The sequence below is a fragment of the Protopterus annectens genome, chromosome 5.part0 (assembly GCF_019279795.1).
Source record: "Protopterus annectens isolate FY-2018-M chromosome 5.part0, PAN1.0, whole genome shotgun sequence".
NCBI lineage: Eukaryota > Metazoa > Chordata > Ceratodontiformes > Protopteridae > Protopterus > Protopterus annectens.
In genome coordinates this window covers 45,886,462-45,901,885 of record NC_056735.1, presented here as the reverse complement: position 1 = coordinate 45,901,885, position 15,424 = coordinate 45,886,462, and the positions used below count along the sequence as shown (strand labels likewise).

The 15,424-nt window shown below is 42.5% G+C and overlaps 1 protein-coding gene across 4 annotated transcripts in view; it reads left to right on the top strand.

Annotated features, from left to right (window-relative positions):
* BCL9 (BCL9 transcription coactivator) overlaps positions 1 to 15,424 on the top strand; it is a 1,690,791-nt gene that overhangs the window by 942,604 nt on the left and 732,763 nt on the right. The window contains exon 1 of one of the 4 annotated variants that reach the window (XM_044072111.1): positions 11,446 to 12,026. The exons of the other annotated variants lie outside the window; for them this stretch is intronic. The gene's annotated coding sequence lies outside the window, so the exon portion shown is untranslated. Of the gene's footprint in view, positions 1 to 11,445; positions 12,027 to 15,424 lie in introns of those variants that run through there. 4 annotated transcript variants of the gene reach the window in all.

Sequence of the window (15,424 nt, the reverse complement as noted above, 5' to 3'; positions counted from 1 at the left end):
ACTAGGAGTCTAGTGGATGGTCGCAGTGGGCGGGGGCTGGTGTAGGGGCTGATATTTTTTAGTGCAGGTGTATTTTCTGGTTGGTAAAGAACTTCATGTGCCACTATTAGCTGGTTGAACTGCAGTAGGCTTGGTAGTTCAAGCCATTCTAGGCGATTTAGGTTGTGACAGTGGTGTGTCCGGTAGGCTGTGTCAGTAGCAAATCTGGCACTGTGGTTCTAGCAGGATGTTAGTTTATTAAGATCTGTTTTATTTAAGTTGGAGAATAGAGGTGAGGCATAGAGAAGAGTTGATAGCTGATGGGAACGGGCAATTGCAGTTCTAGCAAGTGGGGTAAGGAAAGGTGACCTGACGCCAGACTACAGGTGACAGCAGCCGGTGCACAAAAACATTGACTCTGGTATTCGGGGCGGCCGAGGGCTACCACAGCAGGGATAACCCACAGGTAATGACTGCAACAGTGAATGCACTTGAACATCTACATTTATGGTAAGTGTACACAACTGTAGTTTTTTCATTCATCTCTCCAGTGTACCTAGAGTGTTTATTGTGTTAGCTGCTTTGGCAGATGCCGTGTAGAAGAAACTGTGTGTTCTTCTACTATGTGATTGTCTTGCAGATCCCAGAAGCCCCTCTATGGCCGTCTGAGAGGATTGCCTTAATTAGGGTAGAACCAGACTGTCTTTGCTATTAGCCATTCCTGATTGCAGAGAGCGTCTAGGAAGACACAGTCTTGGTGATCTGCTGAGAATGCAAAGCAGAGTCCAGCAGTTACCCTCCTGTACCTTTTAGACCTAATGGCACCCAAAATTTTCATAGTTCTTTTTGTATGGTTAAGCAATGCTGATGGTATGCTGAACAGTGAGGTGTCAGCACATGCAAAGCATTCATACCCTTGTAAACCTCCTTTGTGGTCTCAGACTTCTATTCCTCAGGCCATGCTCCTGTACATTATTCCCACCAGCTGAATTGTGTGCCCTTCCTTCCTGCAGCAGAACTTTTTGCAGGTCCTTGAAGAAGGGTACTTCTTTTGTGGTTAGGGGAGCTCACCTTGGTTCCTACTTGGTTCAAGGGAGGTGGGCCAACAGGGAAAGAGAATACAGTTAAACCATATGGAGCTTCAGGCAGTCTTCCTCATGGTAAAAGGTCCAGAAAGGGATTTGTGTCCAGCGTCTTGACACAGCCAGACATGTTGTGGTAAATGGACCAACAGTGTGGTGAGCACCACTTTACCGTTCTGTGGTATGAGGTGATGTACATTATTTTGTGCACTTTATGGACTACTTGCTTCATGCTGTTGCATTTCTCAGTGCCCCTGCCCATTGGGTTTCCCAACCGTTCCATTCATCCTAGGCTGCCTCTGATTTGGGCTGAGGTCATCATAAAACCTAAGGGCACCCTGGGATGGTCATGCGATCAACTTAGGTTAAAAAAAAAAAGAATTCATCAGCCAGATTCAATTCCCCATGCACCTCACTTTAATGTCAAAGGGGTGGATGTGTAGTGGGGATGTGCAATGTTTTGTCCGACATCAGCGGTGACAGCCAATGTCCATTATCCTACTCCCCTTTGGACAAAGTTCCTGTCTGAGTGCCCAGATATGCGCTCCCTCCCCTATTTGAATAGGATGGAAACTCCTATCCCACCTCTGCCAATACCTCAGACGCCCAAGGTGCTAGTAAAACTAGTGGTGCTTTGTCCCTGTACTCCATAGCACTTGCAGAGATGATGACATCCTTTTGACGTCTGCCCATCGTCTTGGGAGGAGTTGTTCACTGGGGGGGGGGGTATGCTGCCTGATTGCTTTGTGCAGCAGCTACCGTCCTGTCCATGAGCTGAGGATTTGGGATTCATGCATGATCAGGGTCTTCCAGGAGTTAGATACCCTGGAGACTGACCTGTTCAAGGCACAAAAATGTGTGTTTTACCCTCTGTTCAAATGAGCAAGTTGGAGGTTATTCTGTCCTGTAAGCCTTTCCTTCCTTCCCTCCAATTCTGTACCTGACTGTAAAGTTCAGAGAAGAAAGATTAATCATTATAGTTTCCAAAAAGATGCAACTTCAAGCCAGGAGATCCCTTGATGAGCAAGAAGCTGTCTTTCAGCATATGTCAAGCAACTTTACTCCCTTGGCTGCAGGCAGCTGCAAGCTCCTTCTCAGGACCTGGCAACTCCTCTTGGAATTGTTTCTACTGTATTGGTTAGCAGGAGTCTGAGGTGGTAGAAGATGCCAGAAAGTCTTCCTCTTGTAGACACGTTGCGTTAAACAGAGGAGATTCTGTGTGGAGCACCATTCGTTGTCTCCTTAATCCAGCAGGTGATGACATCCGTTTGTCTTGGACCTTGCTTGTTCCAACATCGAGGTGCATGTTTCTGGCATCTCAGCACATCGTAACGTTGTAAAGGGCTGAAATATCACCTAGTACTGGATGATTAAGTAGCCCTTTAAACAGACTCTGCATCTTCACTCTCTTCTGAAGAATCACTGATGATTGACAGGCTTATCAGCTGGATGTTTTGGAAGTTCTCTTATACGACCATTTTCTTGGTGGTCTTCATCGCTGTTTCTGCAGGCCTTTAACATATTATCTAGAATTTAGAAAAGCTAAGTGAATTTTAAAACAAATACATGTTTTCTTCCAAAAGTGCTGTAGGAATTTGATTTAAAGCAGTCCATTAATTTCCATATTTTCTATGTGAGGCAGAATTCAGCTGAGAAATAGCGCTTAATTTGAACATGCACCTGAGTTTAGGAAGAAGGCACTCTTAAGTGCTTTGTGAGTACACATTTAGTACTTTAGTAATGTAGTATGTGTTTGATTAAAAGAGAAAGAGGGATTTGATGTTGGTAAGTTAAGGAAATAAGCTGCTGCAAACACTTGCTATAAAATTGCCTGCATTTATGCCACAGCTTCATGACTGTCATGTCACACTGTCACCATGCATTCTGTCTTAAACTGTGCTTCCATCAGTCTGGTTAGGTCCAGTTGCAGTGAAGGACAAAGCCCTGACTTAAGGCAAAGGTGTTCTGAGTTCGATTAGTAGCTTTGGTATCTGGTGGATCTGATGGAGGAAAGATGGGTGTGTCCATCCTGTAATCCTTCAAAAGAGAGTCATCAAGCAGGTGTGTAGTGGGTATTCTTCACTCTAGGTGTGTGTGGTGGCATGCACATCCATGGGGAAACCTTTGTGGAAATCTGTGGCAGTGTACATCGTTTGTCCCCATCGCCAGCAGTAGTCTTACTCTATTACAGGTGCCTTCGTTTTCATGATGCTTGAAAGGGTATAAAACAGTGTCATAGATTCCTGAATGATGTGCCCCCCCCCTCCAGTCCAGCTATCTTTCTGATCCCGGGTGAAGTTCTTCATTAAAGCAGTAAATTGTTTGTACACAACTGGGGGGGGCTTGATGGTGTGCAGGCACAAGGGCAAAAATCACACAGAAAAAAAGCATCTTATTTTTTCAAGGCTGTTGGCCTCTTGAGTTCTTGGCTTTAGGCCTTCTTTAGGATGTAACCATTTTGGAGAATTAATTTCACTGTTTGGAGTTCTTCCATACAGTTACGTAGAAGTCATCTGAAGTCTAATGTAGCAGAGATAGCTACTGTATCTTCAGATTCTTCTCCGCTAGGCCCTTATTACTCTCCTCCTGTCTCTTGTGTCTGCAAGGAGTGAACATTCAGCTATTGCTGAAGGATTTCTTTTTTTTTTCTTTTGTTGCTTTCTTGCTGAGAATGGACCCCTGGCCCCCTTAACTTCTGTAGAAACCCATTCATTCCCTGGGTGGTGAGTGCTCTACAGCTCATTCATTCCCTGGGGGTGGTCATCAGACATGTTATGAGTGAGAAGCCATCATCCGATAATGAGATACTAATCCCAGGTTACAATATTCATCGTAGAGACCGAGCTCCTAAGAAAGGAGGTGGAGTAGCCATACTCTATAAATGAAACCCAAAACACCCCTTCATTGGGATATCGTCTCACCTCCCCAAGAGACCTTAGTTCTTGGAGACTTTCATATTAACCTTTTTACTCTTTCAAAATTAAACTACAACACCAACTAGGGGGAAACCTAACCCAGAAAGACAGTATACCGACTGGGTACTACGGACCCCATCATCACTACTCATCTGGTCTCCCTGATAGTTTAAGTGACAAACAAAAAGAAACTTGAAACTAAACTACTAACTAAAACTAACTAACTTCATGTTATGGACAATACTAAAACCCCTAGATGAAGCTGTGCTTTACTTTTTTAAAAAAAGTTCTTAGAAATTCTTTAATTTTTCATGCACCCACACCAAAGAAAAAAAAAAAGCTGTAGATGTTCCTTGGCACAAAAAAAGAAAAAGATGAAAAATAAAACTTAGAAATAAGGCGTCTGTCTCTCATGACTTCCAAACTCCCATTGACCAAAGTAGATAAAAGATTCTATTGTAAATTGCAACTGACCCACCAAACTGTCCACAAAAATTCTGGGCTGGATTAAATCATCTTCTTCATTCACTACGCATACCCCCTGCCACACCTGCCACTCATGATAAACTAAGTTCAAAAGTCTTTAATCCAGTTTCTTCTTTCACTGAGAGACACAATACAAACTCTAATCAATCAATTACCTCCCAGCCAGACCCTCCCACCTCCTTAACTAAAAAAATATTCCCCCTACTTACAACTTCCCATTTGTAAAAAAATTAAAAAAAAAACCCCTCCACACTCTCAGACTCAACTCCCAGCTGAATATTTGCAAAAACAGCTGACGAATTGCTTATTATCCTCATCAACTCTCATCAACTCAGCCCTAGCAGCCATTATATATCTCCCAGATAAGATAGATATCATATGTACTCTCCACAAGGGAGAGGCCACTTCCACTGATCTTCTAACTATAGGCCCATATCCATACTTCAAAAAAAAAAAATAAAAAAAAATGAAAAATGTGTTCAGAAACAGTTCATGCAAACATTCAACCAACTACCACTGGATACCCAACATGGTTTCAGACCTCCTCATAGTACCACCTCAGCCCTCCTTTCCTTTTCTTTCTAACCATAAACTCCCATCATATAATATACACAATCTCTCATCAGCACTATTTCTGGATCTCAAAAGGCCTTTGATATGGTGGATCATAAACTTTAATCATTTGACTTCAATCTATACATTTGGTTCATCTTACTTTGACAAGGCAGCAATTGCTTGGCAATGGCAGTTCTCCTCTTCATCAATGGCACTAAACTCAGTTCTACTCTATAACCTCATTCTCTTACTCTACCCGCTTATCATCTATTCTAGGCCTTATTCTTATACCGTTATTTTATCAATCCAGTTTGGATAATTACATTAATTACTCATACATTCCAGTTGTATACAATATGCTGATGATTCCACATTAACTTCTCCAGATCTACACCCAGTCTAAGTCTACTCTATCAGTAATCTTCAGATTCAAAAATCAAAACTATTCTCATCAAAAAACTAAAATCCAAAAATAAACCAACAAAATTTTACCTACAAAAAAATCCCATAAATTTTTCTTTCCAAAATTCCTAAGGATTCTCCCTTTCTCACAAAACTACTAGGTGTACAACTAACGACAAAACTACCAGACAATAAACCAAATGATGAAATGATTAACAAAGAAAACAAGACAAGAAACTCTCTAAATAGCTAAAAATAAAATCCTTAAATAAACCCCAAAGCCTAAAATGGCCATTGCCCTCACCTCCCTTACTCTCCTCACCTCCTTACATACCCTTAATACAATAAAACTGTCAAAACTCATAAACAAACATGCTCAACAAATCAATAATATTGTAAGGTTTGTAACCCCATCCCCATATACCATGTTCCATTTAGCATACTCAACTGGAAACACTCAACTAGCCTCCAACCTTCTTCACTACTACAACCTTCTAGTCCTTACTCACAAAATCATTTATAACCTGAATATGCCCTTCCCTCATTCCATTATCAATTCCCTTGCTAAATAATCAGATCAATCCCGCAATCCCAACCTCCTCCAATCCAAAACTAATAAACTAATAACTTCTTCCTGGACTTCCTCCTCACCAACGGGTAAAACAGTGAAAACTACTGATATTATATCCATATCCATCAATACTTCACTTATTTAAAAAAACTAAAAACTAACTCAACACTCTAAAACTCTGCTGAAAGCTGCCCAAACCCAAAGTCCGATAGTCCATTCTAGACTGTCACCATAACATAATTATTCTATATTCCTTCTCTTAACTCTACATTTAAAAATAAATAATAAAGAATAGTTTAGAATAATCTTATTTTTGAATGTATAATTTTTTTCATTGTGTCAGTGTGTGTCAAATGTACATGCTGAGCTTTCTCCCCGGCCTCCGCTGAAAAATGGACATGCATCCAGTCGGATCCTCCCGGTCAACAAATGTAAAATAAAATAAAATAAAATAAAATGCTAGGGATCTTTTTTCCAAGACTTAGTATTCCTTGTGTATTCCGGTAGCACCGAAGGAGTTGCTTGCAGTGAGTCACCTTGTTGTATATGCCTGCCTCCATGTGAATGCAGTAAATGCTCTGTCTACCCTTATAGACACCACATTCATGTGATCTATGCAGGCATTCTACAATGAAGTGTGTGTCTATGTACACACACCCTACCCTTCCCTTTAAAATGAAACATGGGCAGGCAAAGCTGCATCATTCCTTTTCTCCATGGTGCAAGCTCAAGCAGACATCTCTGCCACTAATTAAATCCAGTCGCCCATGCCACAGTCAAGGTTTTGTTTGTTTACCAGCAGAGCCGAGGATTAGTGAAATGCTTCCTTGTAAGTCAAGCAGGCATGTCATTTATACCCTTTCTCTGTTTGCACACTTTCCTTACTCCGTGAACAGTGGAATCACACTGAGTGGGTGCATGGGTTGGGTGTGATAGTATGGAGTGTACCAATGCCATCTGAGCATCAGAATGAGAGAAAAAATCATCAGTGTGCCAAGCTGTGAATATCCCAAGAGTTGCCCACCCTGGAAGATTTTCTTGCAGATAAAACATATGGGTGTGTATGCATGTGTTGTAGCCAAATTCTTAAGCCTTCTGCAGTGGTTCACTATAACAGTACAATCATATATCCTTTTTTCTCCTCCTCAGTCTGAAGCCTCTTTTATTATGTTAATACTGAGATTTACCCTGCACTTTGAATAAAGTTTGAACAAGAGGCTTTATTGCAGTTTCTTTGTATTGTTCCTCAAAACCACATTGACTTGCATTGTGCAGGCCACTGGTGCACTGCAATGAGTTTTTTTTTTTTTTTTCACTTTTTCCCCTTGGCTGGCTGACTGCTGAAATAATTTATATAAGTAATAGGGTGCAGGGGGTTGCCCCTGTAAAAATAAATAAATAATTTTGTTCCCTCCAGGACCTGGTCTATTGACACCTTTACCTTTGGCCATTTGAGCCATTTGTTTCTGGGGAACAGGAGCCAGGTATTCTCAAACTAGACGAGAGTTCTATGGATCAGCTCATTCCTGCCTGAGAACCTCCATTATCTCTCTGTCTCCCACTGAGAGTCAGGGGGTAGGGTGCTGGCCTGCTTACTGGCCCTGAGTGGGTGACCTATCCTCTTCCCCTTAGGAGCACTCCATGTACTAGGCCACGTCTCTAAGCCAGCAGTCGCTACCTCCCAAGAAGAAGCATGCCTTCATATACTCTATTCCTCTCCTGTCAGAACTTGATTGTGTGAATATGTAGTATTCCTGATGGATGTCACCCAAGTGGTGATTCAGAGGTGCCTCCCACCCCCCATAGATGAGCCAGCTGGCAATGGCTGCTCACTCCTATCTGTCATCCCATCTGCTAACTCCTACACAGACACCTGAGTTGCTAGTTAAACTCAGGTTGTCTGCACTGTAGTCGGGATCTGTGTCCCCGCTACACCACAGAAGAGATGTAAAAACTCATGTTTTATTTTATTGTACTGTTTTTAGATTTACATGGCTCATTGTACAAAAAAATGACTAATTTTTAGAATGAATCAACCAAACGTAGGTGAGTTAGACTGCAGAATTAAAACATCATTCCAAAACCAAAAAGCATGATTGTCCTTCGTCCTCTGTTTTCACTCATGGATTGCTCCTTTAGGTATGCCCTTTGCATATTAAATGGCCGAGTGAATTGGCCAGAGTACCACTGGGGAGCTGCTTAGGTTCATAGGTAGGTACTAGGCTATTGGCCCAAGGGCCTAAGTAAGCCTAGCCAACAAGGTTTCCTGGTTTATGCTACCCAAGAAAGTTATTTTCCTCTGCCCCTGTCAAGCAGAGACACAGAAGTGATCCCCGGGGTGTATTTCCTATTTCCCATCCACTCATCTAGCTTTTTCTTGAAGAGTGCTAATGAATTTTGCTTGGCATACATGGGTAGCTTGTTCCAGAGTATGGGAAGTCTCTGGGACAGGAATCTATCCCTCCAGCATGTCCTGTTTATTGTGGCGTCAAGGTTTAGGTCCCTAGAGCATGTAGTTCGGACGGATAGGGATTTCTTTAGGTGCAGCATGTTCAACAGCTCTGGGTTTGACATAGCTTTATATGTTAGGCAGAGATCACCTCGGAGTAGGCGATATGCTACAGAGTAAATTGGAGTTTTTGAGATGGTCAATGTAGGGCATCTGTTTGAATCCAGTAATCCTCTTTGTGAGGTACTTCTGTGGCCTTTCCAGCTGCTGCAGATTTTTTGTGAGGTACATTCCAAAAGGGGCGTTTTACTTTATAATGGGTCTAATGAATGTCGAGTAGAGGGGAACATTGAACTCTTTTCCTGGATGTGAACCTTTTGTGATGAGGTGTGCCATGTAGAAGGATTTCCTTACTACTGTGGCAATGTGATTATAAAAGAGAGACTACTGTCCACCTAGGTCCCAAGGTCTCTTATCACACATTCGGCGTTAAGTAGACTGCTGCCTATGTGGTAGTTCATGGGTACAGAGTTTTTACCAAAGGGGATGACAATGCACTTGAGCTTATGGCTGTGACATCAGGCATCTGTCTCAGTGAGGCCCTTGTGTAGGATGTCCACATCATTTGGGGACTCTGCTATGGCTCCTAGTTTGCAGTCATCTGTGAACTTCGTTAGCCAAAGACCTTCTGTGTTAGCCTGTACTTCAGAGAAGTAGATACCAAACAGGAGAGGTCCCAGGACTGAACCCTGTGGTACTCCACTTGTCACTGGTTTGAAGTCAGATTTGGAGTCAGCAACTTTTACAGTGTGGATTCCGTCAGTGAGCCAGTTGGCGATCCATCTTGTGACATAGGGATGTATACCTAGTTTAGTGAGTTTAGCTATAATTCCAGAATGGGGGATGGTGTCGAAAGCCTTGGCGAGGTCAAGATAGGCTGTGTGAGCCACCTTACCCTTGTCTGCAGCTTTGGTGACTGCCTCAAAGAAGTCAATCAGGTTCAGGAGGCATGATCTGCCTTTCACAAACCCGAACTGGGTGGGGTCCAGAATTTGGAGGTTACCAATGTCTTTGTTTATGAGTTCCATGATGATACGTTACATGGCCTTACAGACCTGGCTCGTCAGGCTACTAGGGCGATAGTTCCCGGGATCAGTGGTGGCTCCCCTTTGTGGGGTGGGATAACTGTTGCTGTGCGCCATTCAATGGGCACAAAGCCTGACGTGAGGATATGATTGAACATGGTGCTTAGGTGGGGAGCCAGTTTGTTCTGAAGTTCTTGTAAAACACAGCCTGGGATGTTGTCCGGTCCCATGGATGCTGTGTTTTTGGCTTTAGAGAGTGCAGCTTTTACCTGCGTAGTTGTGATTACAGGGACCCTGCATTCTTCCTGTATAGATATGGGCCCTTTAGGGGGAGAGAGGGGGGGTTAAGTTAGCACTGAACCTATCTGCCAGGATGTTTTCAATATCAGTTGGTTCTGTAATTTTTGTGCCGTTGTGCTGTAACTCAGAGCAGATCTGGGTGTTGCCGTTGAGATTCTTGACATAGCTGTAGAATGCTTTGTGGTTGTCCCTAGGATCAGTGGCGATTTTGTTTTCATAGCTAGCTTTGGAGGATCTTGTAAGGGATCTTAGCTTCTTACTGAGGCTGACCAGGGAACTCCTCCACGCATGGGATTTTACCCTCTTTTACAGTAGGTGGATTGGACACACTAAATTAGCCGTAGGGATGGGGGAGGGTGGATGGTTGTGTGGGTGGGGGGGTGTGCATGTGGGTGTGGTATGGAAAAACTGCTACGGCAGAGCTAGCCACCCAGCAGTGTAAACTTTGGCTCTAAGTTGTCACAGTTGAAGTGACACCCCGACCCCATGTGCAAAAAAAAATAGGAAAAAGGTGTTATGGATGGATGGAGTCCCAAGCAGGCATTATTGCATCTATACTTAGCCATAAGGCGGAAGCCTCCTTGGCATCCACTTTCATGCATTGTAACTTGAATTTTTTGATGCTTAATGTAGAGGATTAAGACCATGAGCTTGTTAACTACCTGCTTCATGGAGTCCAGGGTTTGATTCTCTCCATCTTCAGTTTTGTTTACTCTGTGACTTTGCAGATTTTAACCAGCCATTGCTTTGTAACAGATGGAAATTTGGATGAGGCTCCTCAGTGGTCTCCTACCTGTGAATGCAAGGACCCTGAGCACAGTACTGAACTTTGTTAGTGTTACAGCTCATCTCTGAAAAATGTATTATGATCAGTCCAGCAGGAGTCTGTCAGTAAACTGATAAGTGACCCCACACACACGCACACACACGTGTGTAAATGCACACGACTTATCTGGCAGCTCTCCACCTACTGCTTTTACAGCATCCCCTTACTCTCCTTTCACCTTATGTACTGTGTAAATGATCTTTGATTGGCAGATGACTGGGGGGTTGGTGAGTATTATTACTTCCCCTACACTTTGGTGCAGTGTGAGGGGAGGTGATTGAAAAAGTAATAGTGTGGATCCTAGTGTTTATTATTACAGTCTTGTATACTTAAAAATGGGTATTTTTCAGAGGTGTTTTCCCCCTTCTGATTTTCCTGTACAGGGTATGGTGCGGAAAATAGGAAAAGGCTTGTTATGGGCTGAACTGAAGTCTGTATCTCCTTCACATGCTTTTCAACAGACTCCCTTTAAAATATATTCATTGTTTTACTTCTCAGATGCACTTTATTTTAGAGAGAACTTTAGTAGAAAAGGTGCTTTATAGTCTCTTCACTCAATTTTACAGCATAGTAAATAGGTTGCACTCGTAATGTTTACAAAGACACCGAGTTCCTCAGTGTTGTGAATTTAAAATCTCCATGTTTGATTGTTTCCCACTCATGTGGGCTGGCACTTTACTATTTTCCAGATAGAGTGTGTGCGCCTCTGCCTTTCAGTGACAAAAGGTTGAGAGGTATGTTGTTGTGTTATTACACAATGAGAGGGCTGTGCCTTGTTGAGCTTATGTTTGACTTGAACAGAGAGACTGAAGTGTATTCTTAGTTCAGTCCGGTCTGAGAGACTAGGCCGTGTTGAGTTCTGTCCTCTCAAAAATCCTGCCAGACTGTATCCCTGTTCTGTTTTTACATAGTAAGGAGGCAGAGCTGTGCAAAGTCGTTTCACAGCTATTGAGGTGGTGGGGGGAGGGGGTCCTGGCTTTTGAGAGAGGAACAGTCAGCCAGGCTCTCAGATTATCCTTCCCCTCCCCCATCGCTTTGGGGCAGCAGGAACTGCTTTGAAAAAAAAAAAAAAAAACTTAAACCAACTTGGAGTCCTAAGCAGAAAGTTTTGTCTGGGAGAAGGGGATTGCTTACTGGCTTGTTCCTGTGTGTCTGTCTGCTGTGTACAGTGCTTTGTCGTGGAGAAGAAGAAGGTGGACTTTGGGGTGTTGAAGCTGATGGTTTATTTTTTTGTTAGTTATTTTCCTCCATTGTGGATTTTTTTTTATGCAGTTGTGTGTGAAAGGCTAAGAAGGAAACTCGGAGCTTGTTGTGGAATCATGGCTTGACTTCATTCTTACGGAATGTGAATGTCCCTCTTTCTCAGGCAAGGCTGGGTGAGTACAGTGCGTTCATCAGGAGAGACAAAAAGAACCATTCCTTTCTAGGAATGCAGTACACACTTTTCTAAAGGGAACAAATCCTGATACTGAAAGCAGAACTTTTGTGCTAGCATTTCCACTGGGTACTTCTGAGAACAGACGTTTAAAACAAGTCTCACTAACTCAACCAGCTATATTTAACTTTTGTAAACCAGCAGAAATAGTTCTGTCTTGCAACTAGCTACTGCCAGGGTTGTCAGTCAGAGGTAAGCTAAAAGTGTATGTTGTAGATTAGTTCAGCCTTATTCCTAACTCAGTGTAATTCTTTCTGACCATGTCTAGTAGGCCAGTGTTATTCAGGTTTGAGGGCCAGTTTACATGGCCACATTGGTGTAAAAAGAACCCATGTGGAGTGAAGACATATGGATATTTTTCTAGTCACTGCAGCAAGTCTGATCTACCTTGGCCTGTGTGTAAGTCACAAGTCAAGGAGTATATCCTGGAGAGAACAGTGAAACCAGGTAAAAATGCCCAGGTAACATTTCCTGCACTACTGTCAGAATTACCCTCACCTTTATTTTCCCTTTGTCCCATGCACAAAACAGGCTCACAAGACTGATGTCAAGAGGAACCCTAGGTCAAACTGGGCTTCAGATAGGTGTGGAAAGGGAATAAATAGAGCAGTGAGTTATAGGTTACTAGGTTTCTTTATACATTAAGGCTTTTCTGGTCTTGTCTTTTTTCATGGTCACAACTTGTGAGTTGTTTTAAATAGTTTCTTAGTAAACTTGCAGTTTCTATTTTGTGATGATTTTATATAGATTTGATGCCAGTTATGTTGTTACCCCATAAGCTAGCCTGTGGGGCCAAAGCTAAGTAATGAATGTCTTCAAATAAAAAGAAAAAAAAAAGACATGTAGTGTCGGCATACTTTTACAACACTTGATGCTTTATTTTATAGCATTTACTTTACAATTTAGTTTGTATATTTATTTAGAAGCATTGTCAACGTATTTCTGTTAAGTAATCCTGCACTATGTGGCTACTTCTGCAGTGTAATGGAGACCATAAGCCGCTGTCATTCCCAAAGTCCTGTAGGAGTAATAGTTGCTTCGTTTAATTTAATTGTTAAACCCAACCTTGCCCTGGTCTCTGAAACAGAAATGACTTGTCTTTTTTTATGCAGTTTGATAGTTGGTTTGCCAATGATTGGTTATATACGTACACATTGCTGGTGGCCAGGTTTTGGAATGGACTCTAGTATGGCAGCAATATGGCAGAAAAACTTTCTGTGGGCTGTCTGCAGTGTTTCATCTCTTTTTGGTGGGCTGTGTTTCATCTCTTTTTGGTGGGCTGTGTTTCATCTCTTTTTGGTGGGCTGTGTTTCATCTTTGGTGGGGTGGCTCAAGTCCACACACCTGTAGTGGTCACATTTGTACACATTTTTTCTTTAAAAGAAAGTGGCATATGGCCTGGACAGCTTGATAACATTGCATGACTGTGTTTTCTGTGCTGCAAAATAAAATAGTGATTTGAGAACTTTTGCTGTTTGGCAGCTCCTTTCGCTGTAACAGCTGGGCTGTAACCCAGGATCTGTTGGCTACATGGTAGTCTTCCAGAATGACCCCAGAAGCACAATGAGGAAGTCCCCACTTTCATGCAGGGTGGGGCATAGTGAGTATAATGGTTAGTATTGCTCATCATGGGGTCTGCTAACACTACACATAGTTGGGAGTGTAGTGGTTAGTATCACTCATCATGGGGTCTGCTAACGCTATGCATAGTAGGGAGTGTAATGGTTAGTATAACTCATCACGGGGTCTGCTAACACTGCATAGTAGGGAGTGTAGTGGTTAGTATCGCTCATCATGGGGTCTGCTAACACTACGCATAGTAGGGAGTGTAGTGGTTAGTATCGCTCATCATGGGGTCTGCTAACACTATGCATAGTTGGGAGTGTAATGGTTAGTATCGCTCATCACTGGGTCTGCTAACACTGTGCATATTAGGGAGTGTAATGGTTAGTATCGCTTATCATGAGGTCTGCTAACACTATGCATAGTAGGGAGTGTAATGGTTAGTATCGCTCATCATGGGGTCTGCTAACACTATGCATAGTAGGGAGTGTAATGGTTAGTATCGCTCATCACGGGGTCTGCTAACACTGTGCATAGTAGGGAGTGTAATGGTTAGTATCGCTCATCATGGGGTCTGCTAACACTATGCATAGTAGGGAGTGTAATGGTTAGTATCGCTCATCACGGGGTCTGCTAACACTGTGCATAGTAGGGAGTGTAATGGTTAGTATCGCTCATCATGGGGTCTGCTAACACTATGCATAGTAGGGAGTGTAATGGTTAGTATCACTCATCATGGGGTCTGCTAACAGTACTGATGCTTTTGAAGGTGAGATCTTGCAGTCTGGGCTGGTCTGGAGAGCTCCCTGGAAAGAGCCCATGCAAAAAAAGAGGGGGAGAATGGACCCCTTTAGTTCAGAGTGTTGTTCCTGTGTATGTCATAGGCTTGTTTTTGATGTAGCTCACTTGTTTCAGATGTACTGCAATCCCATTGTGCGCAGGCTTGTAGTAGTTTGTTTTAGGAAAAGTGTCAAATGTTGGTCAGTCACTTTGATGCAGGGAGTGTACTGTGCAGTGTCAGTGTTCTGAGTTACAAATCAAGGCCATCACTTAATTCTGCACGGTTTATTACAGTATTCCCACAGGAGTTGGTTGCATGGTGCATGTGGCTTGCTTCTAGTAGACAGTGCACATGCTGAGAAATGTTAACATTTTCTTACAAGTTTTAGAGTGGAGTACCATATGTAGTAGTAAGGACTTTGTAAACTGTATTGGTGACAGGTGCTTAAGGTACTTAAGTGACCAAATCTGTAGCACAAGATTCATAAGTTATTGGATAGCTGTCTAAAAGTGGCACAGTTTCAGTTTTCTCTGGATGTGTTTACTAAGTGTTAAAACAGTTGCACTTTTGCTGCTAGATGAAGAAATGCACTGTGAAAGATTTCTACAGACTGTTGCCAGAATTAGTTGCACTAGAAGGTCATCATGTAGATATGCATGTACTGTAACTATTGCATGAACTGAGGCCTAGTATTTTTCCTGTCCTTCAGGCTTGTGCAGGTAGCTGGTGGAACATCAGACTGTATATATAGGTTTCCCATCCACTTGATGAGTGGATGGGAAATAGGAAATGCACCCCAGGGATCACTTCTGTGTCTCTGCTCAACAATGGCACAGGAAAATAGCTTTCTTGGGTGGCGTAAGCCAGGGAACCTTGTTGGCTAGGCTTACGTAGGCCCTTGGGCCAATAGCCTAGTACCTACCTATGGACTATATATATATATATATATATATATATATATATATATACACGCACACACATATACACTGTTTTTC